We start from the raw sequence: 25,762 nt of genomic DNA, 5'->3' as shown, positions 1-25,762 counted from the left end.
AGTAATCTTATAAAAGATGGCAGGCTTTGATGGCTTCCAATGTTTGCAGGCAATGCAAAGTGAGAGTAAATTTGCCATGAATCTCACGCTTTGGTAAAGCAGTTTATCTGGGATCGTTAAACACAAACTTCCAGTTTGGATGCAATGTGTTAAGAACATTTGAATATCCATATAAAATGAGAGTTTCTTTTTTGCGTATCAAACTAGCAGATATTACAGCTGTAAACTAAGCTTTTGGACGGGAAGTTTCATTCTTGGTCGCTTTCATTGCCCGTTAAGGAATTTTCAGTAGAAAACTTTCCATCATAACTTCAATTGCTCAAACATTTACATATTAGAAAAGGTACTGCTAATAACAAAGCAACGTATTGAAAAAGCAATTGACCTGGATTTCCAAGTCAAACCCTGTTCCTGGGACCCCAATGGTCTATACTATAATGCTAGGGACAATTTAATATATTAGGTTTGTAGGGGATCAAAATTGCAGGGCTCTACCCTGCCGCTGCTAGGGGTCCCTTGCTCTTCCCCCCCCCCCCCATGTTTTTCATGGGGTAGTAGGGTGAAGGGGTGCTCTAGGAAGGGCGTGTATCAGGGCGGGGGTCACCAAGGGGCAGTTGGTGGGGGGTCATCCAGAGGGTCTGGGTGTTAGATTGCCACAGTGGGTTGGGAGCAGGCTTTAGCAGCTAGTGGGCATGGCCGGGGGATCGTGGGGGAGGGGTGTGCGCTACCTGAGAAGAGCCTCAAGGGTAAAGGGCAGTACCCTGGCAGTGTGGTCAAGGGGTACAGGGTAGGCGAGGACGGGAGAGTGCTGCCCAAGGAGGACCACAGGGTCACCTTTAGGGTGGGTGGGAGTGCTCAGTATGGCCCCAGGTTTGTCGACGAGTGTGAAGGGGGTTGGCGAACGCCATCATCCCTGGGTGCAGGAGGAAGAGGAAGGGCTAGTGCGCCCCCCCTACAACAGGAGCAGAAGGGAATAGTACGTCCCCGGGCCGGATATCTTGGTGTAGGCAGATGGCCGGAACGCCGTCACCTGCACGGAGAGTGGGGAGAGAATTTGGACGGCCCGCCCCAACGGCTGTGCAGCGGCTATGGGGTGTACACTCCACGTTACAATGTTTTGGACCAAGAGGTTAGCAGGATTTGAACTGAAGGTGCATTGGCGTTTTGGAAGGATAAGGTTGGTGGTGTGAAGGTGATGTGTGAGGTGTATTTGGTGGGTAAAGGATGCAATTAAATAATACACATTAAAAGAATAAGGGAAAATAAAGAATAATTATGAAGGAAGAGTGGAGATCTCAGCTTGGAACAGGATTTGGCAGGTAATAATAAAAGAAATGGCATTGGAGGGCCAGGAAGGGTGGTTTGAAAAGGATGAGGAGGAAGAGAGTAACAGTTGGTATGAGCCGTGGGCAGGCGAGGAGGATATGACATGCCTTTTATAATGCGCCTCAATACAAGCGTTTCTAAGAGGGACACGATGAGGGAAGGAACACCATGGGAGGACAAAACAACAACCTTTCTAAGCTTTGTGTCAGTCAGTCAGATCGTGCAAGTCAGATACAGCCCTTAGTGCGCGGTAGGCATTGAGGCAGTGCAAGGATACGAGTCAACCGGGGGGGCTTGGTACCCGCGAGACTGAGGGTAGCCGATCAGCGCAGTATGCAGGCGGGTCAGAAGGGGAGAGCGAGAGAGAAGCAGCAAGAGTAAGGTCTTGAGCTGTTCAGGAGTTTCAGGTGGTCTGGCTCAATTTTGCGAGGGACAAGGAGATTATTCAAAGGGAGGTACCTGCAGGTGGGAGAGATCTACACCCCACTCTCGACTGGCGGAGAGTCTTATCAGAGATTTGGAGGCGTCTAAGGAAGAATGCCCAAGACGGTGGCAGCGAGAGGAGGAAAGGTGAAGATAAGTTGGTTCCATTTTAAAGTGAGGACTGGGATTGGGTGGTAGGGTAAAGGGTGATTTGTTAAGTGAGAGAAAGGGGCAATAGTTAAGGTGAAATAAGGGGTGGCTTACTTTAAGGTTAGGGGGTATGGGGTATCTGGCCCAGGTCCGGCATAGAGCAAGAATGGGGGTGTTGTGGTTGTATGGCCCCTGTGGGCCTTTGTTTAAGCGCTCGTTGATGCTCTTTGTGCAGCCCATTATTGGTTGGACAGGGCTTTGGGATTTAGGGGGTGGCAGGAGGCAGCCAGCAATCTATGGGAGAGGGGTTGCAGCATGAGGGGTAGTGGTGACAAGGTGGAAAGGTTTCCTACAAGAAGGACTAGTGGGATAAGCATATTGAGTCAAGAAGTTGCTGGGGTTGCATGAACGGCAACATGAATAATTTGTCGTTCCTCCGTTAGTTTTGTTGGCTTAAAGCAGCAGTATTCAAAACTGTGGGTCGCGGCCCTGTGGGGGGCCGCGAGAGCCCAGCATGAAGTGTACTTTTTTTTTTTAGATTGGAAGAAATGGGCAGGGGCGGCTCACATGGTCGGGATGAAGCATGACACTGTCTGAGGCACCAATGAAAAAGTGGCCCACAGTTGTAAATGGATATTCATTAACAATTAGACTGTTTGAATTGTACCCAAGGGGGTGCTTTGTGTTAATGTAAGTACATTGTGATATTTATAGAATATTTATTCAGCAACAATGGTCAAAATTACTAACTGCGTAGGGAAGAAACCGACCCACATTGGCCAAAAAGGTGGCCAATTTTGACTGGCCACACTAGCATTTCGTATTTTTGGTACAAGCATTGCCCTATATGATGTGATATATGTTATTTGTATCGTGCTCGTACACAAGTGTTTCAGAGCGCGACCAGGCAGAGGAAAGGGGAACCGGCCAGCAGGCCAGTTCGAGCCTGGCGGCTCAGCCATAATGGCGAGGGGGTGCCCACCAGTGGCCCCCTCACCCATTATGGAGGAGCTAAGGAGCCAGCCCAGTGAAACAATAAGCACTCCCTCAGCTGCTTTTCCAGCTGAGGGAGTGCTCCTGGGCTGGCTGAACTGTCAAAGGGAAACCCTATTGCCCTTTGACAGTTCAGTTCCTTCCCCAGCCGCACATGCTCACTTTGCTTCGCCAGCATTGCATAGCTCATTGAAAATGCTGGCTGGGGAACTGCATGTCTGTATGTGCGAGGGGGAGCTCCTCTGCCTCCTCGCACATACAGACAGAGCAGCCTGGATCAGGGCGTTTCAGCACCTACATGCAAGCCAATGCAGAAGGAATGCGTATGTTCATTTATTTTATTGAATCATGTGTATGGATGGGTGAATTCTTGTGTTATGTGTGAGTTTATGGTGATGGATGTTTGTGTGAATGAAATGCCAAAATGCCTTTGTTGAACAATCCCCTTACCCACCTGCCAAAATCAGCTCTCATTCGGAGGCGCCGTGGAGCCCAGGGGACAGGGACGGTATTTTTTTTTTTTACTGGATTTCTATCATAGATGTCCAGTCAAAATACCATGCTTTCCCCTTGGCACCCCAGCACATTGCATACACACATAACCATGTTGATTGTGTTAGGCCTAGTGAGGACCAGGGGACAGGGATGGTATATTTTTGCTGGACATCTATCATAGACGTCCAGTAAAACATGGCATGCCTCCCATTTTTTTTTTAAGAATGCTCTACAATGCTACATTTTAACCCATTATTTTATTTTTTTAAATCATTGGGGGGGGGGGGGCTGAACTGCCCTTGATTGGTACGGACTCCCTCACTGCACTCGGTCGCTATGGCATTTTTGGGGAAATAGTTATGCCCCTCCACTTAAAAAATTCACCAGCCGCCACTGGCTCTCGGACTGTGTTGGGAACGGGATGGGGGAGCCCAGGGACTGTTGTGGGAGCAGGATAGGCAGGAATCATGGGATAGAGGTGGGAGCAGGGTGGGGAGAGCCCAGGGTGTGTGATGGTGTGGGGAAGAGCCCAGGGACTGGGTAGAAGTGGGATGAGGGAGCCCCGCCACTGTGATGGGAGCAGGTGGGAGAGCCCAGGGACTATACTGGGAGTAGGGTGCAGTGACGGTGCGCAATACATACTGTCCATCTGGCATTTTTTTGGGGGCCTGGCCTGCCCAAATTTTGCTCAGGGTGGCCCAGGCTAAACATTGTTGAAGACCACTGGCCTACTGGATTTACAATGTGAGGCAACTTCTTTGATTGGCATGCTCGTCAGAGTCTCAAATACAAAACAATCCAGTGTGCTTCTCTATGACATCCCACATTTCGTAACTATCTCTATAAAAAAAAAAAAGAACACCAACACAGAGGGGCGGGGCAGGGGAGTCCCCAACAATTTGTTTGCTCAGGGGGGCCTTGGCATAAAAAGTTTGAAGACCACTGGCTTAAAGGGATGTTGATTGGGTGACAGTTTATTTTGGCAACAGTTAAGACTGGTGAATACAGGCCAGCAAAGCAGTTTAGACTAATGGGGAACTCGGTGTTAGGGCGAATTCTCATTTATGGCTAATTTCCCTCACTTAGTCAGTCCCTCAGCAGCTTTGCTTGATTTCTGGCATTCATTTTTTTCCACCTGGTAAGAGCGTGAGCCTTTTTCCCCCCTCTTACATGTGTTTTGCCATGTGCATTTCTACTTTTGGTATGATCTTGGGCTCTGGAGCCATACCACTCCATGAGCCCCTCTTTTTGTGTGCGTTACACAGCACCTTGAGTGCAGTGACACGGGGTTGTCTTTTGAGACTTCCCACTGATTCCATTTTTCTGGGGCCGACTACTATCCCCCGGAAACATGTAAAGTTGCCATTAACTTTATGTAGTCTCTTTAAACTACAGACCCAGTACACCCCATCTTACATGGAGTATTGGAAAGGGTTAACTCCTACCCCTTTTTGTCTGTGCCTCTTGGAGCTTTGTTCCGCTCTCTTAACATTAAGACTGGGCTGGTGGCAGTGGTATGTACCCTAACTTTTCTACCGCGATTATAGTATATAAACGTGGTACTGTTTTAGGCTATTGTATTAGCCTCGAACATAAACCCGCTTGACCAAATAGTTTTTATTTTGGCTCCGGTCGGGTTTAGTCGCAATTTCTTTTTGTTAAAGTCCTTCTTGTGTTTTACTTTTCGCACCAAACCAGGTTTGCCTTCTTTGTTTGCCGTCCTTTGGCAGGCTTCTGTCCAGAAGCCCTCCTTTTGGCGTCTGGGTGTCTAGGTGGGCTGAATGTGAGGGAGGGGTTTAGTCACCCCCTGCACAGGGTCTCCTTGGAGACCCAAGTCGCACTTTGTGTCGATTGGCTGAGGTGGTTGTCCGGGCCGGAAAACCCCCCTGCTGAGTGATTGACAGCCAGGCTGTGTGAATGGGGGATTTTGGCATAAAAGGCAAGACTCTTGGGCTGGAAGTCAGAGTCACCAGCAGGTAAGCATGCACCAACATGTGTTTACACCCTCTGTCCCCACAGGCCATCCCCACCCTCTCTGGTCCCCCGTGTTGTTCCCTTGTGCCCCCCCCTTCCTGGACACAGGAGGCTGTCCTGATACATTCTGGTTTCACCATCACCGTCTTGTGAACAATGCTAGATTAAACTTTTATGGACTTCATTGATTCACGGTGCATCGCCCTTTCTCAACTCTCATGCTGGACTTCCTTTGCATCTTGTACTCATGGTGGCCCTGAATCATGCTGTTCCCATCTTCATCTTGTATCCAGACTTGCAACATTATGTGTTACTATTCTGCTATTGTATTCGCTCTCCCCTCTTGCTTCTCCACTCTTTTTGACAGCTTACTCTCTGTTCTGTCCTACCCTCCCCTCTCCTTTTTCCTATCTCCTCCCCTTACATTCTTCTATGCACTTACTCTATCAGAATTGTCCCTGGACCTAGTATGATAGCAACCTCGTCTGTCGCTCCCCCATACCCCTACTGTTCCCCCCTCCCTCCAGAACTATCTGAAATGTTAGCAGGCCTAGTACGATAGCCGCTTGTTTTGTTCCTCTCCTCCCTTTCTGCACCCCTCTCCCTCACCTTTTGTTTTCCTCCGGCTCTACCAGAAATGTTGTCAGGCCTAGTACGGTAGTCACTGTCTGTTTCCATTTCCTTCCCACTCTCCCGCTACCTTCCTTATCTATGTTTTAGCACTTGCACTAGTCAGGCTGAGTACGATAGTTAATTTCACATCCTTACTGTTCATGGCCTGTAAGAATGTCGTATTTTCCCTTGTTCCCTCCCTTGCCTTGAAGCGCTTTGAAACACATTGTGTATAGGCGCTATATAAATAAACTATCATATCATAACTGCAAGAACCAAAGGGAAGCGGAGAAGAAGACGGCTGCTGCAACTCCCGAGTCCCGGTGACGCCCTCCTGCAGTCCTGAGCCATCTACCCTTCAACGACAGAAGATCCAGTCCGGAGTCTTCTTCCCTTGAGCCTGGTGGGATTAATCAGCTCACCCTCAACAGCCAGAGGATCCTCTTCTTGGTAGAAATCGCTGCACACAGCTGTAGTGGTCCGGATAGCCTTCTGAAGAGCCTCACCTGTTTTAAAGGAGCGCACCTTTTATTCACTGTTGCTTCGCTGCTGCTGGCTTCATCCCTGGGTAGTGCAGATCGCTCCAGACGTCCTTGTCCCCACGACTGAAGCTCCAGGAACAACTGCTGTGGCACCAGCTTTCTTCAACGAATAAGGTACTGTGTCGACTTCGAGGAATTGGGGGTGAACCCTTCTTCCTCACCAAAGGCTTGCCCTTTTCTTCATTCCCTCTTATAACTTTTGCTTCCCTTTGTGAAAATATCCAAGTACTCCTGGCAATCTCGAATCGTGAACTGTTCTAACCGTGTGATCCTCCGCAACGGGACCCCTGTTGCACACTGGCACAGGCCTATTGACTTTTACGTACTTGTTAGAATCAGAGGACACTTTCTATCTGCCTTGACAAAAGTATTGCCTATGATTTTTATCCCCAATTCTCTTGTGTTAATTCATGTGCTAAGTGTGTTTGACTTCGGCTATATTCCTCCCCGCGGGTACGCTTTATCTTTCGTAAGACCGAACTGTCAAAAAGTGATTGCGTATGAACCCCCGCTAACGCCTTTGTTTCACAACACCGGTCTGTCAAATCCTAAGGTACTTACCTTGAATTGTTCTGCACAAGGGGAATTGGTTGTGTGTAGTATATTTGAAGTGTGGTTTTGTTTTTACTCGAAGTGAAGTGTTTTGTGAACAGATGGTTTAACAATAAACGTACTTATATTTTTTAACCAGAAGCCTTGAGTCAGTGTTTGCTTGAGTCACAGTAATTGTAGTCCTTTGTGTAATCTCTACTACTGCTCTTTTGCTCTTGAGATAAGTCTGGCTGCTCAGCCACTGCTACCACTCTTTCTGTGTAGTACAAGCTTGTACCAAAGGTGAAATTGTATTACCACTTGTAGTCTTAACTGTGTGTAGTAGTCCCTAAGGGCACTGCATATGATTCTGCCTAACACTCTGAGAAAAGGAAAACAATTGTAAGAAAGGACAAGTTTCAATGATTTATAAAAAAAAAAAAGAAAATGGTGGGGTGCAATGAGGGACTACATCAGACAATGAGCGCTCGGGTGAAGGAGTGAAGCAGAGCGGCATACCAGGGGATAAAAAGGGCAGTGTTTCTATGTTAAGTAGAAGGTGATGTGGATTGAACTGCATTGACGGGGGTGCACGGACGGCCACTGGTGCAGTGCGGGGGTCGGGACAGCGATGATATGGAACATTTGTATGGTTGAACATGGGGGCGTAGTGGCCTAGGTGGAGAGATGTGGTGTCACAGCGTGCAGTGCACAGAGTAAATTGAACAGCAAGGACAGAAGATGCAGGTTTGGCAACCAGGCAAAAGGGGGGGGGGGTGGGAGGACAGCATGTGAGGCACGTAGCAGAAAGCAGGGGAACAAGTATTGATGAGGGTGAACACGGGGTACATTCACAAATGAGGAGAGGGTGGAATTACTGCATGGGGGGAATTAAACTGCATGGACGGAGGGAACAGGTACGGCCCATGGTGCAGCAATAAGGAAGGGTGCTGGGTAAGGAGTGGTGAGCAAATGGGTTTGGCCGGGGGCGAGTACAGGGGAGTACCGGGGAGTACCCATGCAAGGGTACATTGGTTGGTAGATGACCATATGATGCTGGTCAATATGCTGGCCCCTAACAATGAGGTTGGGTTTGGTCTAAGGTTACAAGGTATCATATCAATTGGCAGGGGAGATGGGGGTGGGGGAAGGGAGACAGTTTGAGGTTGAAGTGAGGAGTAAGGGAAAGAAAAAGGTTACGTTACGGCAATAGTTGGGGGTACCTGAGTGGAGAGCATACAGTGGATAGAGGAGTTTGGGGCTATGTGCTCAATAAAACTTAATGCATGGACACCACCCAGGCCAGGGCACCAAGTGGATAGAAAAAGTAAGTAAATAAAACAAAAAACAACAATATGGGGAACACGAGGTTTTCACAACAAAGTTGTTGGTGGCAGCCGAAGGCTGGTGGGCAGGTGTTATCGGGGAGCAGTGTGCAGATGGGCATGGGAAATAAGGGCATTGGGGTGTGGCTCTAAAAAAAAAAAAAAAAAAAAAAAAAAAAAAAAAAAAAAAAAAAGTAAAAAAAAAATGTGATAATAGTTACTAAAAAGTTATATTAGGTCAAAGGGTCCAGTGTGTGACAAGGACCTATTAGGGATCTGAAGAAGTGTTGGTGGGGGAGCGAATTGGGTTGATAGATCAGAAGTAGAAGAAAGGGTTTGGTGAAAATGGGAAGGGTTTGGTGAAAATGGGGTGGGTTTTGCAGGTTAGAGGGTGAGAGTTTGAGAGGAGCAAAGTTGTATGCATAGGGTCCAGTTGGGGTGGTGCATAGTAAGGGTCTTGGTGCAGATGGTTTCATTGCTGACGGTTTGGGATAGGGAAGCTGGTAGAAACTCGATATATAAGAAGGGAAAAGATATTTGACAGCTAGGGAGAAGAGGTTCGGGGGTGGGGGGGTACAGTGGTGCCCTGTGATGAACCGGGGCAGACACGCAGAATAAGAATAGGTTTCGGTTATCTTGTCAGGCGAGACACTAGAACACCCCAAAATGGTGGTAAGGGGTTGGGTGGTGAGAGAATGAGTAGTACGGGGAAATGTTAGGGGTTGCTGGGGGGAGTTGCCAGAAAGGGACCTTAGTGAGCAAAAAGGAGGAGCAGGGTTCTGAAGTGCAAGGAAATATTGGGGGCAACGGGTAATGCTAGGCTTAGGGTATAGGGTAGAGGAGGAGTAACAAAGTACAGTAAGGTGGCTGGAGTTCAGTTACATGTGGTGCTTAATTTGTCTTTTCTTTCACAGATGCAGCAGGAGGTGGTGTTCTTTGGAAAATTTTATGGGACCGGTCAACGTAGAGAGTGTCTATTAATGTAGGGGTATAAAGGTTTTAGTGCAGTTGGATATGGTGTTTCCCCCCACCTCCCCCCCCCCCCCCCCCCAAGTGAATGTTTTGATGACAGGGATTAAGGACATAAGGGCTATTAGGATTATGTAGCGAAGTAAGGTGGCCATGGCAGTTGGAAGTTTTAGTAAGTTACGGAAGGGGTTAGCCAGCTATAAGAAAGCAAAAAAAATAAAAAAGACATGTTGGCATGGCAAGCAAGGTGAAGGGGTAGTGTTGGAGGAAAGTAAGTAGGGTGAATTCGTGGGGAATGTTTAAGAAAATAATTTTTCAAAAAAGGAAGGAGAAGGAACAATTAAACAAAGAGTTAAATGGGAAGTTTATAGGGGGCGTGGGACAGAAACAAACCTCTGGGGAGGGTTTTTCGGGTGCCGGGATGATGGTTGTTTGAAGCCGAATGATTTTTATTGCGGTAAGGAGGGTGGGTAGTGCTGTTCGCACGAACAGACTAACACAGGGGTACAAAGAGGGGGAAGAGGCGTTGAAGGAGAGGCGTGGCCTCTGGGAGAAGATGGAAGAAGCGGGAATGAAGGTTGAGAGGAATTGAGGGGGAAGGAGCAAGGGACAGGAAGTGATGCATTTGAACTGTTCATTTATTTATTGTTGGCAATTGTTAACTGATCTTTAATGCCAGGGAGCCAGGTAAGCATGTTCTTGTAAGCCACGGCCTGTCACATTAATGTGACCTTTTCCACTAACGGCGAGTGTGGGTATTTTGTGCAGTCAGCCCAAAACGTAGTTCTTCATTGTGACAACGTGAAATGTAATGCTTTCATGTTCACCTCGCCAGATAGTCGAGTACTGGTACTCCCCTTCATGCTTTGAGAAGCGCAGGTACTGAGGGCCGGGTAGGACCGGCCCATTTAAAGCACTGCTCCTATGAAAGACCATACATTGCGCACGACTGTATAAGGGGGATGCGGGGGTCGCTCTGCGATGCATCGATAGTTCGGCCAAAGTTTGAAGTATTATTCCAGGAAAGGCCCTACGCAGTCCAGTCAGGCCCAGTTAAATATTGAAATATGAAACTGGCCAGCAACATTCACGATACTCGATCGGGCACAACACCCAGCATTGAATCAGCTAATCCATAATAAGGCAACAGGGAAAAAACGCGGACTCTTCAGTTCAGACCTGATCAGGCTCGGACTGGCTTATAGGGCATGAGGCCCACTGCAGAACCAAAAACGCAAAATGCTTGTGTGGGCCACTTTTTTGGGTCAAATCGCGGCACTTTTTTGGTCACTGTGGGCAGTGGGCCAGTTTGATGAGTTACTTCACTATGCGGCTAATTGTTTTGACCAGTGTTGCTGAATAAATAGGCTTCACATTTTATCAAAAACCTCCCCCTTGGGTACTTTTCGAACAGCGTCACAAAAGGAATGAATTCACATCTGCAACTGCCGGCCACATCCGACCCTGGTCCACACAGTCACAATGACGGACGTGCACGATCAGTCGGGATGTCCAGGAGTACGTCTAAATAATCCGAGAACTCGCCGTGCACAGGAAGGCTGCAGGAACGCGGGAGAGGGAGGCATTCAGACACCGCGGGGGACGCACAGTTTCTACAAATCTCTGCGAGGAAAACTCATCAGGCTGAAAAACGCGTCGGAGAGTATCATATTAGTAATTGTAAAAATCTCAGAATGCACGATATGACGTATAGCCAGGCGCAAGTAGAAGGGCCCCTGCTCTCCAAACACGAATGACAAACCACGCCCGTCATCCACTGCAGTTGTCCGTGTTTTCCATTCCATATTGTGACCTTTAGCCCAGACATATGTACCCAGTGATCCCGGACCTTAATTAAAATAAAAAAACGTGCCCAAGACAAGTTGCAATAAAAACCATTATATTTTAAAACAAAGGATATATGACACAATATAATAATAAGCGTATATTTCACGTTTATCCAAAGGGCTTTAAATGGTACATTACTCAATCGAAATTGGTACCGACTATCAACCTCGGAAGGATTAAAGGCTGAGCCGACCTTGCCGGGTTGAACCTACGACCTGCAGAACAAACATCACAGCAAAGAGCGCTTAACCCGAAGTGCCAACATGCTGCATTCCATTTAGGAGATGGTAGTCCGGTCCTGTTTTTTCCCTTTCTATTTTGCATTTGGGGACTTTATTCCTAGATTTTGGATGGGGAAATCCAGGGAAGACCCTGAAGCCAGATTACAGACGGGAAGGACAGAAACTTCAGATTTTAGTTGGCGGCGGGGGGTGGGGCACACATATACATATAAATGTCCTGGAGGACAGCATTTGCATGGCTATCAAAGCACTTGGAGGCGCTGAAGCAGGGTCCTGGTCGGGCACCTTTTACATGTAGACCAGTCCCAGAGAGGTAGATGAGGCAACAGCGTGACGCCTGCCTGCCTTTGTGACCACAGGAAGCTGAGGAGGGCACTACACAGGTCTGCTGCAAGCAGCCCTGCAGAGAACAAATCCCTGCGGGGGGTGCTAGTGATAGGCAGACGCACCCCTAGCCTGGCCACAGAACAAGAACGACAACGACTGGTTTTCCCCAGGTTGTTTTTTTCTTGTTTTAGTAATCGTGGAGGTTGCATCTGGGGACTGGGGCAAGCAGACAGGTCTCAGCTCGGCCCGCAGGGCCCATTAGCTCGTACTTGCTCTCCCACCTCTGGTATTCAAAAGTAGCTGGCCCCCACCGAAAAACAGTGCCTGGCAAATTCCAAATAAGTATACACAAGCCAAAACTGTAAAGGACACACATAGTGCTCATAAATCAAGTGGCTGAAGGCAGGCCTGGTAAGACATTTTTATTGCACCAGTAGCAGCTTTACATCTACAAGTCATTAACTCGCAGAAGACTATGAACACAGAAAAACATTGGCAGTGATAGCAAAGCTGGACTAAAGAATCTCACAGAGTTGCCATGAGGAAGTTACGTGGGAGGGGCAAACATTGGATGTAAATGGCAACAGGGTGTAGCATAGCCATGGCCAGTCAAACAAAACCTACTGGCTGTGTTCCCCTTCTCCTATGCCATTCCCACCTTTCTGTAGTCTAATGCAATCGTGTTGACTCATAGGTGTCCAAGCAACAGCTAGTAGTCCAAACTATAAAGGCAAGGACACTACTCCGTCCCAGTTACAGGAGCCCGGACTAACCTACCAGACAAGAGGACTTGCTTAGAAGTGTGGGCAGGAGAAACAGCTTTTATCAACGTGGAGGCTGCACGGTCTGAGCGTGCCCTCTACGGAACTCACTGCAATGTCTAGTGATAAACACGGATTTCATGCAATTTGATCGTATATATGGTTGTGATCAAATATACGTGGGCAGCAATACCATCAGAAAACTCAGGGTCAGAAATGTGAGCACAGGTCCACCACTGGAAAGACTGCCTGCACTATCCCACATTTACACCAGAGCAAACATCAGGCGGCTAACAGGGATCCACATCAGAGAATGCAGAGGAGGGGGGAGACAGAAGAGCAAAGGCCGAATTAAATCTCAGAGCAACCTGTGCATGCCTCTCCGACTTCCTAAAAAACAGAAAACGTGTTCCTTCTTCTTAAGGAGCTCTCCGCTTCAACTTAATTTTGGCCAGTCACAAACCATGAAATAACTATTTATACTCTAGATTAAAGAATGCATATTTTACAAAATTCTCCTTCACTCACTGACCATTCCATCCGCTTAGGAGATTTTCTCTATGTGTCCCACAAGCAACTCATAAGTTTTCCCAAATGAGTGAACTTTAACCCAATACGCATGTCAGTATGGGCAAACCACTTTTAAAAAGTTCATGTTTGCACGCTATTACGCAGTGCAAGTCTGTCAATTCACCCGTCGGTATTGCACTCGTACATCAAGGTGGATTGTCAGAGAATAATTTCCACCATTTAAACGGATCCCTGCACACCCACATATTGTGCCCAATAAGAGTGATACACTGCCTCATATTTCTGGTTAAAAAGAAGGAAGTAATTATTTAATTAGACATTGTAATCAGATGTTTCTACTAATTGACTGCACGTATTCTTTACTTATTTCCTATTTCTTGTTTGAATGGAGTTTAACATCTGAATATATACTAGCTGTAAAAATATTTGTTTATTCTTTTAATATATTATGTCAACGGCAAAGAACGCACTTTTATTTTAAAATGTTTTGAATAAATGAGCTTCCTTCATGAAGTTGTACACACCTAAAAGAATACGTGACTGTCTACTTGACAGGGTCCAACCAAGCCGGATATCTCGCCCTTTTGAATTCTTTCTCTAAATCAATTTTATTAAAAAACGTATACCACAGCGGGGACTTATATATATTTTACTAGTTTCAATGCAACGGCTTTGGCATTAGATAAGCATTTGCCAGGCACTTCTAGCATACGTCTGCGCGAGTTTACAGCTGGTGCCTGCTTATGGCCGGGTACTACCATCATAGCAGTGTCTGGCAAATGTCTTTCCCAGCCCCGGACAACACCAAAAACTACCGAAGCCGATTTTGTTGATTTTTCAATTTCTCCACTTTCCCCATACGTTACGTTCTCTGAGAAAATTACATTTTGAACGGACTTTCCATTGAACGATCACATTAATACTTTTTTAGTGCGTTTAACGCTTGCCATGGGCCGGTAATTATCAACTTTTTCAGGAAAACTAAAACCAATTTTCTATTACTGAAGTCTAGCCTCCCAACATTTCACATTAATGGCGGCACTACAGTTTAATCACGAATTAAATATGAAGATATACCGCAGAAGCCAACACTTGTTTAATCAAGTAGCATCCTCCACGATCACAGTGTCCTTGCGGCATCAAACCTAAGCACGCATCATCCATCCGTATGGGCTAAGCGCGGGTGCCTCCATCGCCGGGACGTGTCTGATAAGATTGATTGCCAAACATGGGCGGGGGAGAGAAGCATACACCACACCAAAAAAAAAGAAACGAATGCGGGATTTGCAAGTAAAACAAAAAAAAACCGTGGACTCCAAATGCAATGGTAAGCGCTGTGGCAATGTGTCAGGTCAATGGGGGCAAGCAGCATATAGCCCCATCTGCCAGGGACTGGCCTTCTAGAGCCAGAGCCGCAGAGTCTCTTCCCGGTGTACCCTGCCATCACAACCTGGGCTTTTTCAAACACGTACACTTCAAAACTTGCGGATAATACAGTGCCCCTCACACGTAGCAATACACACCAATTACTGGCACTAGATTTTTTCTAACGAGGCAGAAAGAAAATAAGGGGGGCCGACAGTTCGCCTGGACATAAACTCCTCGCAGGTCCGCAACACCAACCAATGCTTTCGATAAACGATAAAAAACTATATATGGGTTCCCTCAAATTCGTGCTTTTGTAAAAAAAAAAAAAAAAAAAAAAAAAAAAAACACACAACATGGAATACGCAAGCTTTGCTACTAAGAAAAACGAGCAGAACTGCTCACCAACAATTAGTAGACTAAAACACCGTCCTGCCGCAAGTTTTTCCAAGAGGACCAAAATAAAGGACCCCGAATAACCGCACAGAGAAGAAATGCGGGAATCCGCTCGGACACCTTGTGTTATGGGCGCAGGGAGCGCAAATGAGTCCACTCACGTGGGCAGGCCACGGCATTACACACAACAATAGGCCATGTCAATACACGGCAGAACTGTTGCCACCATCCCTCACACAATTTACCGCTCTCTCGCTGCAAAAATCCCTTGCAACCCTTAGCTATCACACCAGAGAAACTCCTCCCCAGACCCCAGCCTCAAAACTCCCGGGACCGCCAAACACCCCTCCCGCAATAAACAAAACAGCTACCACCTACCCAAATACACAGGCCACGCCCCCCATGCGGGGGGGGGGGGGATCCGCACCCGGTAAACATTTACACGCTTCAAAGAGAAGAAGAGCGCTGCGCGATTCGGGATTCATCCCCGTGTGCCCGCGACTGTTTACCCAACACAAACATCCCCGTAAGGGAGCAGCCGCTGCGCGCGCTGAACTCACCTGCGCTCCGGGACAGACACCGCGCTGAGATGTGGGCAGCCCGTCCCCGCTCGCGCGCTCAGTCCGCTCCGCTCGGCGTCCACAGTCCCTCGAGCCACCCTCACTTCCTTCACCTCATCTGCGGGCGCTTCGGGTATCTGTCCCGTGCGCATGCGCCAAGGCCCGACTACCTGCGCGAGACGTAGCAGCTCCCTCTTAGCCCTGGAAGCGCCACTTCTATCTCTTCAAGTTGAAACCAATGCACTATAGCTGAGAGTACTACAATCTTCCACCACCCTCTCAGAGGACTCTCTAATTGGCTACCCATGCGCTGTGATGTCACCGGGCTCGGTTGTCTCCCAGGCTCTACTCCCCGGGGTTCAGGGTGTGGCGTAGCTGGCTTCTGCTCACCTGAAACCGGAGTGGGGGAAGGCGGCCGAACCGGTTCAGAGCTCCCTGCTCACCGGCAGAGAAAACCAGCCGGACCTGCTACGTCAGCTATCGAGACTGTACGAGCTGCGCACATACATATACCACCGAATCCTCCTGCGTGCCCAGGTAGGACGGTGACCTCATCATCGTTCGTCTTGTCTGTGGTGTCCCATGGGGCAGCCATAGCAATCTCGGGACTTTGGACGCATCTCTCTGACTCAGGCTAACTTTCTCTGGAGGATCCGCCTTTGTTTTCCCTGTGCATCCATATAAAACCATGGGCGAAGTTCAAGCAATACAGTGCCGAAAGATTCGCAACCCTCAAGCTTCTTTTGTTTTGTAATAAAAAATATGCAATGCGCTAGTTGTGATCTTCCACATTCAATGCCTTTAAGGAGGTCACAGGTCAGGGCAGCCATTTGCACAAGTTACATGTGAGCTCAAGACACATTTCATTAATTGCTGAATCCTGCAGTCGAGGGTTAAAATGCTACTTTACAGCTACTTGTGTTTGGATTCAACTGCAGTGCATTTGCATTTCAAGGATTGCTTCATGACAAGACTGGAAACAAACAGGTAGGCCTCTGCACCCTGGGCCTCTTTTGTGTGCTAATTCCAGATGTAGTACGAAAAAGGGTGGGCTTGGTGAAAATGTGTAATATCGGGCCACTTTTAAATTAAATCTAGGGCTTCTTTTGGTTCCCAGGCCCCCCCTGGAAACAAATTCGCAACCAGCCCAGGCAACCTCCTTCAATAACCCATTCTTCCAAACTGCTCACGCCAACCCAACCAAAGAACACAAGTCCCCGATGTTGGTGTGTTTAATCAATGTGTTGAAATGTAACGCTGAGAAGCAGTGCTCCGTCCAGTTAATTTCATTTTGGACATGTTTAAATCCAGAAAAAGTTTAAAAAAAATCCTAAAATACGGGCAATGAAGTAAAAGACTGAGAACGTTTGCTCCTGCCTGTAATTACTTACTTCACAGCAGCACTGGGAGCAGAGATCTTGCTGCTCCACCTGCTTCCTGGAGGGGGTGGAGTCTTTGGACACGTGATGGATCACGTGACCTCCATCCATCACAAATTGCTGGCCCAACCACCCTTGCGGTGTTAAGCCCTGGAGGCAGTAAGGGCTGGAGCGTCTGGTTTGCTGTGACCCGTGTCCTTGTCTAACGGCCATTCCATCCACCAACAGTGATCCAGTGAGTATCATAAACTAGGGTTTGCCCTACTGGTCGCTTCAACTTACATCAGTTATCAGGGTGAGGGGGGACTTACATCAGTTATCAGGGTGAGGGGGGAGAGTCGGACTGTGGCAGCTCCTTAAGCTGTCGGGCGTTCCTTATCCTGTGACTTTGGACCTATTCAGACATTTGGAGATCCGTGAGACTCTTGCTCCTTCATAATCTCTATATACTACTATTTGATATTTAATAATACACCTCTCCCTATGCACTTCCTGTTTTTAGTGTAGGATTTATATTTGCGTGTTCCAATGTATTTTAGTGGTAGCCTATACTGACTTTTATCTACTGATTTACTTCAGTCATTACTTTTATTCAGTGCATTTTTTATTTTTCTCCTCCCCTTTTTTAAATATTCACAAACTGCTTTTATCGGTTTGCGATATTGATTTTATCTGCCTCTGCTGCTACTTCTTTCTTTTTGGCTCTTTGAGTTTTTAGGCACAAGCCCCCGTTTTCGGATGACACGTAAGGGCCTCTGGAGTCAGTCAGTTATGGAGGCTTCTTTGGACTCCATGCAACCTGCCATGGAGGTCCTTTCACCCAATCCTAAAGAAGCTGTCCTTCCCTTGAAATCTTGTCCTACCTCTCCGGGTAAGCCCCCTTATATACAAGTGCTTGATCCTTTGGACTCTATTGTTTTGAAAAGCACGGTTCAAGCTCAAATCCACTCTCAAGATAGGAGTGAGGTATTTAACATCATGGGCATAACTCCACGTATTCTAGACGACAACAGTCCTCGACTGGCCTACCGGGAAACAGGGACTTTCCCGGTGGGCCTTGGGGTCATAGGGCCTCTTTTGGGGGAAGGATACATAAATAAATGACTGGGAACGAACATCCAGGCCAGCCTTAATAGTTCGCTATCCACTGGCTGCAGCATTTCTTTTCTGCCCTTGCTGACCCGCTGAGTCGACACGGCTGTCCCTTGTGAGGGGAATCGACTGCACGTGCCCTCTGCTGCACTCGTATCACATGAGCGGGTGCAGCGCAGTCCGGGCCGACCAGTGCTGACTCAGTGCCTCTGCTGCTGGTGAGTGTAGCATGCTCCGCCCGCCAGACCACGAGGGAGGGGAGCAGCAAGGACATTAGGCGCTGCCATTTCGGGTGCGATTACTATTAGAAATTTTTTTATTTTGGGCTAATCTTTAGAACGGTCGATCACTGGAACTCACGCACGTTACCAATCTTTCCAGAAGTCCATAACGCCGAACGTGCAGCACTTGGTCCTCGCTTGCGCAATTAGGGCCCTCTTTATGTTGCTCAGCCATGTGAATAACGTTCAGCTGTGTGTAAGACTAGAGGGATGTGCCGTGTAGGGGTAACTGTCAAACGGTGAGCAACATGTGTTGGCCTGAAATGGATCACAGTGGCTGTGACACTCTGCGTGCTCTCCAGTTCCCCATTTTCAAAATGACTTGTACAAAGTGGGAGCCACAATTAACACATGCAGCAGGGCGCGCTGCATCCAGGGGCACAGGGAAATGAAGCGTGTTCCTTAATCTGGCATTTCTATATTCTGAACTATTATTACTTTAGGAGTTGTGCATGTCTGCATACTCTCAGTGGGTGTTCAATTCTGTTTGCTTAAGTGACTTTCTCATGACTTGTTGGCGATGCATCATGGAATGGGTCATTTTGTGCCATAAAACAGTATTTTTGCAGGATTTTGGTTGCACATCGTTCATGGAGTCGTTGATGCAATAGTGAGCCAGGGTTCAAGAGAGAGGTGGGCAGTGTGCGAGGAAAAAGAGGTTGCACGAAGGTGGGAGAGTGCCAGGATGAAACAAAGAGGGTGTGTGTGCAGAGGTGCAAGAGAGAAAGACGGGGCGTGACAAAAAGAGTGTGTGCATAAAGGTGGTAGAGAGCCAGGGTGCAAAAAAGAGGGTGTGTGCAAAGGTGCAAGAGAGCCAAGGTGCAAGAGAGAAAGACAGGGTGTGAGAAAGAGTGTGCGAAAAAGAGTGTGTGCATAAAGGTGGTAGAGAGCCAGGGTGCAAAAAAGAGGGTGTGTGCAAAGGTGCAAGAGAGCCAGGGAGCAAGAGAGAAAGACGGGGCGCAAGGAAAGAGTGTGTCCATGAAGGTGCAAGAAAGCCAGGGTGCAACAAAGAGGGTGTGTGTGTGCAAAGGTGCAAGAGAGCCAAGGTGCAAGAGAGAAAGACAGGGCGTGGGAAAACGAGTGTGTGCATGAAGGTGGAAGAGAGCCAGGGTGCAACAAAGAGGGTGTGTGCGCAAAGGTGCAAGAGAGCCAGGGTGCAAGAGAGAAAGACGGGGCGCAAGGAAAATAGGGTGTGCACGAAGGTGGAAGAGAGCCAGGGTGCAACAAAGAGGGTGTGTGCGCAAAGGTGCAAGAGAGCCAGGTTGCAAGAGAAAAAGGCAGGGCGCAAGGAAAAGAGGGTGTGCACGAAGGTGCAAGAGAGCCCTTGTGCAAGAAAGAGTGAGAGTGTGCGAGGGTACGACAGAGCCAGGGTGTTATCGAATGAGAGGGTGTGCCCAAGCAAAGGTGCACAAGATGGAGAGGGGGCTGTAGGTGATGAAGATGGGGCTGTCTTGAGAGGGACAGGGGCTGCGGAAGCAAGGGATACGTGAGGAAGAGGGGGCTAGACGCAAAGGGAAGATAGTGCATGAGAAGGAGAGTATGTGCATTAAAGGGGGAGTGCGCAGATGGAAATCAAATACATTGACCCAAGGCCCTGAGCTGCCATCACCCATATTCTATTTCGCTCACATTGTGCTCCCTCTCCTCCGAGCCTGTGATCTGTTAGCCTTTGTGTGTTAACTCCCCTTTTTGTTATGCCCTTCAGAGACACTCTGCAATCTTCCACCCATTTTCACATTCATAAAAAAGAGGGTTTTTTTTGGTGCTTTTTTAAAAGAAAACATTCGGTTTAACATTTTATGTTGAGAAAAAATAATGATAATCATAATCTTTCAGTGTCCCTTTATCACAAAATGTGCACAGCGTTTACCTTTGTGTTGTTTAATTTTCCCTTTTCATACAGTGTGGTGGGAGCTTTTCAAGAATGCTTGGTGCTAACCATTGTTCTTGCTCTAGCTTGAATGCCAGCAAGGCCGACTCAAACTCCCATCCTTCTAATGTGGATAAATGTAGTACTATTATGTTGGAAAACAGTAAGATCGGATTTTACAGTGCTAAGAAGCAGTAGCAAGCACTAGATACAAAACAAGTGAATGAATCGGTCTCCTTTCAACCAACAGTTTTTCCTAATGTTTTATGTTGTCGGGTTCATTTAGCATGTGATTTTGTGCTCTGCAAATCAGCTTTATTAAACACACAGCCATGGTTCTAGTCTTGACAGATAACAATGAAGACATTAACATATGTTGATGCACATTTCATGGAAGGATGGGAGGTAATGTGCATAGCTGGATAACATTGGAGACTGGGAAACCCACACACCCAGGTTAAAGACTTGGCTAAATTGTGTGATTATTTTTACCCAAATGGACCAATTTTCCTAACGACTAAAGATAGATCACTGAGAAGTGATTAATTTCAGTTTGCAATATAAAAAACCCTAAACCCTTTATTGCTAAATTCACCATTGTCGCGCCCCAGATCACCGAAATTCTGCACGCCCTAAACACACTCCTATCAACTCCACGCCCTTTACGCCCAGGCCATTTTTACAATGTTTGCCTATGGTGCCCTTTATCTTGCTTATGCTAGTGATGTTGAACCATGGTAGACCCACTAGCACAGCTGCATGGGCAAATATGGCTACACCTGCCATATGATGGCAGCATCAAGGCACGAGAGGGTACCCTGTACCCTGTAAAAGATGACTATAAGCTGGCACTCCCCAAGGCTACATTTAGCATATTATGGAAGTAGCTGAGCAAGTGAAGCTGTATTTAGCATGTTATGACTATAACTGGCATCTGAGGTTTTAACTGAAATGACCTGATAGTAACCGGGCACAGCGGCAGGACTAGCGTATGATATGATTGCTCGCCTAGGTGTGCCCTTGGCATATCTTGACAGCACTCATGGGATATCGCTATAGCAGCTTATTTAACATCTAGCTGCCAACTAAAATACACTTTTTTTTTATTTGCTGTTAATTGTGCACACATATTTTAGGCGTTTTTACTTTTGTTACATCACTTCCTGTAGGGTCATCAGGAGTGGGTGGGGTGGTCAAGGGGCACCAGATGCCCCTTCCAGTGAAGTCATCAGGTGTAAGATGTCATTTTCACTCCCCCTTGTATTTTGGTAAATTGACGTCCTTAATGCCACAAACCCGGTTTTCATTTTTGCTATTTATTTTGCATTTCTAAAGCGCTCACACAGCCAGGGGGCATTGAGGTGCAGTTACAGGAGTTGTTTATCTTAGTTGCATAGTTGTTTGTCTTAGTTGCGTATTTATAACACGCTTAAATACCCAGAGGTTTCCAAGGCGGACCCGGGGATCGAACCTGTTGTCTTGCTTCCAAGGCGAGCGCGTTGCCGCTGAGATATTCTCCAGGGCCAACGGTTCATGTTATAATGGTGAAGCTGGTGGTGGTGACAGGGGGGCGGGGGAGGGGGTGTTTTGGTATGCCATGCTTCAGTACCTCGTATCTGCTATGTGCACCATGGCGGTTACATTTTCAGCTGAAAGCTGTACTTTTTAATCAACAGTGATGCCCAAAATGCCACATAAATGTAACTCTGTTCCATAAAAGTTTGCTCTTTGTGATCCATGGTGCAATGCCCTGGATGTCTGGTATAAATGAGAACCGACTGAATCCTCAGTCTCTTTTTTTTTTTTTCCAGCCAACTTCTTCCATCGCTGACACGCTAATTTCAGCAATTACACAACAGGGTCTGTCAAGCATAATAAAATGAAGTTAAACAGGAAATACAAATTGTCTAGAGGTTTAGGTGGAATTATAAAAACAAAATCTTAGAATTAAAAAAAAAACGTCTTGTCCCTGCTGTAGGTTGAAATGACCATTAAGCCCTGTATACCAGGGGAGGTGTTTTTATTGTGGTTTAATGCCCAACACCAAGTTATTGCTGCAGGCATAGCAGAGGGCAATAATTTGGGCAAGAGCATTATCCTAGGTGATAAGGCTATTAGCACTTTGTGGTAAACTAAAACAAAAAAGTGTATTTAATGTTGGTTGTTAGGCTTCTGCTGAAGTCAACATATGTGCAAGGAGGTCAATAATTAAGCAATATGCCCCAAGCGGCGGGGGCATTAACGAGTCAGGTAATGCCTCAGGGCCCATAGTTATAGGCGTGAGCGAAGCAAGGGCCTTAACGAAGGCCCGGGGCATTACCGGACTCAGTAATGTCCCCGCCGTGAGGGGCCTATAAGCCGACCCACAAGACTGGGGTACTAAAGGCATTTTTTATGTCCTGATACGCTGCAGTGTTTCGGAACGGAAAAGAAAAAAAAATGATGACGAAAATGGCCGCCGGGAAAGGGAAAACAGTCAGTTTTCCCTTTCCATGGTGGCCTTCGGGAGCGGACGTGCTGGGAACAGAAGTGTACCCAACGAGTTCACTCCTGAAAAAGGAGAAATCAGAAGGTAAGGGGGGTTGGGTGGGATGGCACGGCTGGGGAGGTGTGAAGAAAGGGAAGAAAGACATACCTGAGTCCCTGGTGGGGGGCGATGGCAGCTTCTCAGCCGTGTGGAGGCTTGGTGCGGGGATAGCCCCGCTTCGAGCCCCCTCATTGGCTGAGGGGCTGCATGCCCCACTTCGGGAACATGGCCGTGGAATCCCAGCTGAGGGATTCCCACCCGGGTAATGACCCGGCGAGAGCCAATCAGAATGTGTTTTACCTTCTGGTTGACTCTCGCCGGGTACTAATAGAGATTATTGACCGTCAATAATGTCTTACGGACGCTGACAGGTTCCAAACCTCCAATGGGTGTTATCAGCCAGCTCCCAAATTAAGCGCCTGAGGCAAATCATAGGGCGCTTAACGAGGGTGAAAGAGCTGAGAACTGTCCATCCAGCCTAGCCATAGTGGGCTAAAATGTCAATGTGATATTGGGAAATACGGGCCACATGGCCAGAAAATGGAGAGGATACAAAGAAATCTAAGTAAGAGCCATTAAATGTGTCCAAAGTAAAGCAGCACTAACCTGTGCGCTGGCTGCATGCCACTGATTGCAATGGTGGGAGGCTGGATAGCGGAGAATGAGTCGGACAGGAGACCGGTGGATTACGGAGTTGGGTGAAATAGAAGGCCGTGTCTGGGAGATAGAGAAAAGGTAAGGGGTGCCAGAAAACAAAGCAGGCACTGGAGCAAGTGTTAAAAGCCAGGAGGAAAGCACAGGAAAAGAAGAACCAAGGTTATGGTGCGGGCGAGGATGAGGCAGGGAGATGAATTGAGACAAAGACGAAATGGCACAGTGTGAGAGTGGGGAGCAGAGATTTGATCAGGCAGCCATGATAAGTGAGGATAATTGCTGAGACGAATGCACAGGGATCGAGTATACCAACAGGGGCCGAGCGACTGCAGACAGGCACATGAGGGGAGAGATAAGCAAGGAAACAGGAGGCAGCAAAGGGCACCGGTGTTGTCGCACGGGGGAGACAAGCATTCACTGTGGTGGAGAAGAGAGCACTATATAAGAGGCTAATCCCTTCTCCTGCCCCATTGTTGCCAGGAATGGACTGGACTATAGGGAACTCTGGAGATTTCCCTGTAGGCCTCTGCACTCTGTGCCTCTTTTGTGTGGTAACCTATTTTATTTCCAAATGTTCTCATTGGAAATGGGTTGGGGTTGCTGAAAATGTGTAATATGGGGCCACTTTAAAAATTATTTCCAGGGCCTCTTTTGGTTCCCAGTCCACCCCTGGACGACAATAGCTGCATCTTCAATGGACATCAGGATATCTCCATTGATACTCAAGAAGATCGTCTAACAGCCACTATAGCGTTGAACCTAGATGATGGGGGCAGTTTATTAAGGGCGAGGCCCTGTTCTGACTATTCGAACAATAATATGGTGAATATTATCCATCAGACTCCCATTTCATCACAATCAAAACTGCTTTTATCTGGCTCCATGGTGGATGGTTCTGGCCCTAATTCTATAATACCATCTGCTGACGCTACTGCCCCGCAATCGTCCTTATTAAAGGGCAACAATCACACTATTTCTCTTGCTAATTCATCTGTGGAGGTGCCTTCTTCTGGTGGGGTGGTTAATCCTACCTCTTCTATTCAGGTGAACCTCTCTGGTACTTCTGTTGGCAATGCTGTCACTCCTACTATGAAAGCTACAGTTTTTAAAACTCCCCTAATGAAACCGCTGTTCAATACTCGCAAATAAAATCTAAAATGGGTACATTGGGTGAACCAATCCGGGGGGAAAAAATCTCCAATTATTTTGGGAAAAGAACAGCAACCAGTACCCTTATTAAACCTCCTCGCTCAGCTCTGACAGTGGCTACCCTGGATCATCTGCATTTGGCAGATGTAGTAAAGAAACTAGAGACCAATGACCCTGCACACAATTATATTGATGACATCAGTATTATTGAATGTGCAGACAAGGCAATAGCTGAGAGTGAGTTAGAACCCAATCCTTATGACACCAATAATGTAACCCAACAAACTTGTGATGCTTCTCTCGTGGGTTCTCCCTCTGAACTCACTAATTTTATCAATGAGTATACAGAGAAGCAAAACTGGCTTAGAGAAAGGGGTCTACTGCCAGACATGAAAAAGGAAATGCCAGTGATTCTATACTGCACCAACTCTTAAAGAGGCCGACGATAGCATAAGACTGACTCAACCTACAGTGTCCACCCTGAATATAGTGCTAAACTCCTTGTCAGTCTCTATGACAATAACTGGGCAGAGGTTAGATCCCATTCTCTTCTTCTGTCTGAAATTTACGCCAGGTTACAGGGTCTTGATAGGTTTGAATAGCTGGTGAAAATTATTAAGGAAGATAACCAATGTATTTCTAAATTATGCCCTAAATCTGCTGTGCCAAGTCAATCAATTACAGAAGGGCTCTTAGTTAAGAGGGGTCCTAATGTGGAATGGGCTAGTGCTTCTGGGGAAGATTCAAATAAGATCTCTCTCTCAACCACCTCACTCTCTCCAGAGAAGAGAATATGTTCTCAAATTTTGCCAACTCCCTCTCTGAAGAATGATGGAGGTTTTCCGGATCACGTCTCAGGCGTAAAATTACTAATCAACCCTGAAAAGGTGACCTCTAATACTTCATCGGGAGAATATTTAGATGGGTTGGTTGTCTGCTCCCCTGGTGGTCCTTCTCCCATTTGTGCCTCAGTGTCCAATACATTAGAAAATGATACACAACACAAGGGAGATAATGGGGTCCCTACCGTAGAGCCTAAATCCCACCCTAATCTGGAAAACTCCTCTGATTTCATTTAACTCACTAAACAAGTAGTACACTTAAAGGGCTTTGTTCCTTTGGGTAAAACAAAAAGCTATTCAACAAACATAAGAACTAAAATTCAGAAAAATATGAAAAAATAAACTCATTTACTAATCAATTTTTTAAAAATCTGGTTCTGCCAACTGCTTCCCCGCCCGTAACCACTGTCACCCCTTTTAAGGGGGCTCATATCTCGATGGAAGGAGTAGGATCCCCTACTGCTATTCCTAATGCTACCCCTGTGTCATGACACTAGCCCTCACTGGCAAGTTAGCCTTCCAGTTAGGGCCAGGTCAAAGGCCTTAAAACCTCATCCAAGACTCTCTTGGAGTCAGTCCTGGCGCCTTTGGCGCCAGT

The 25,762-nt window shown here is 47.1% G+C and overlaps 1 protein-coding gene and 1 long non-coding RNA gene across 3 annotated transcripts in view; one reads left to right on the top strand and one right to left on the bottom strand.

Moving 5' to 3' along the window:
• The window catches only part of OCLN (occludin), a 174,321-nt gene extending 158,471 nt beyond the window's left edge, over positions 1–15,850 (bottom strand). Inside the window, exon 1 of one of the 2 annotated variants that reach the window (XM_069627533.1) lies at positions 15,761–15,850. The gene's annotated coding sequence lies outside the window, so the exon portion shown is untranslated. Of the gene's footprint in view, positions 1–15,370; positions 15,664–15,760 lie in introns of those variants that run through there. The other variant, XM_069627532.1, reaches the window with a different exon arrangement.
• Positions 15,851–16,903: 1,053 nt separating this feature from the next.
• LOC138510960 (uncharacterized) overlaps positions 16,904–25,762 on the top strand; it is a 110,635-nt gene continuing 101,776 nt past the window's right edge. The window contains exon 1 of the long non-coding RNA XR_011280496.1: positions 16,904–16,984. This is a non-coding gene — a long non-coding RNA (uncharacterized lncRNA). The remainder of the gene's footprint in view (positions 16,985–25,762) is intronic.

The sequence above is a fragment of the Ambystoma mexicanum genome, chromosome 6p (assembly GCF_040938575.1).
Source record: "Ambystoma mexicanum isolate Mex_15411 chromosome 6p, UKY_AmexF1_1, whole genome shotgun sequence".
In the NCBI taxonomy this organism is placed as follows: Eukaryota; Metazoa; Chordata; class Amphibia; order Caudata; family Ambystomatidae; genus Ambystoma; species Ambystoma mexicanum.
The sequence above is the reverse complement of the archived record's forward strand: the minus strand, read 5'-3'. Positions and strand labels throughout refer to the sequence as shown.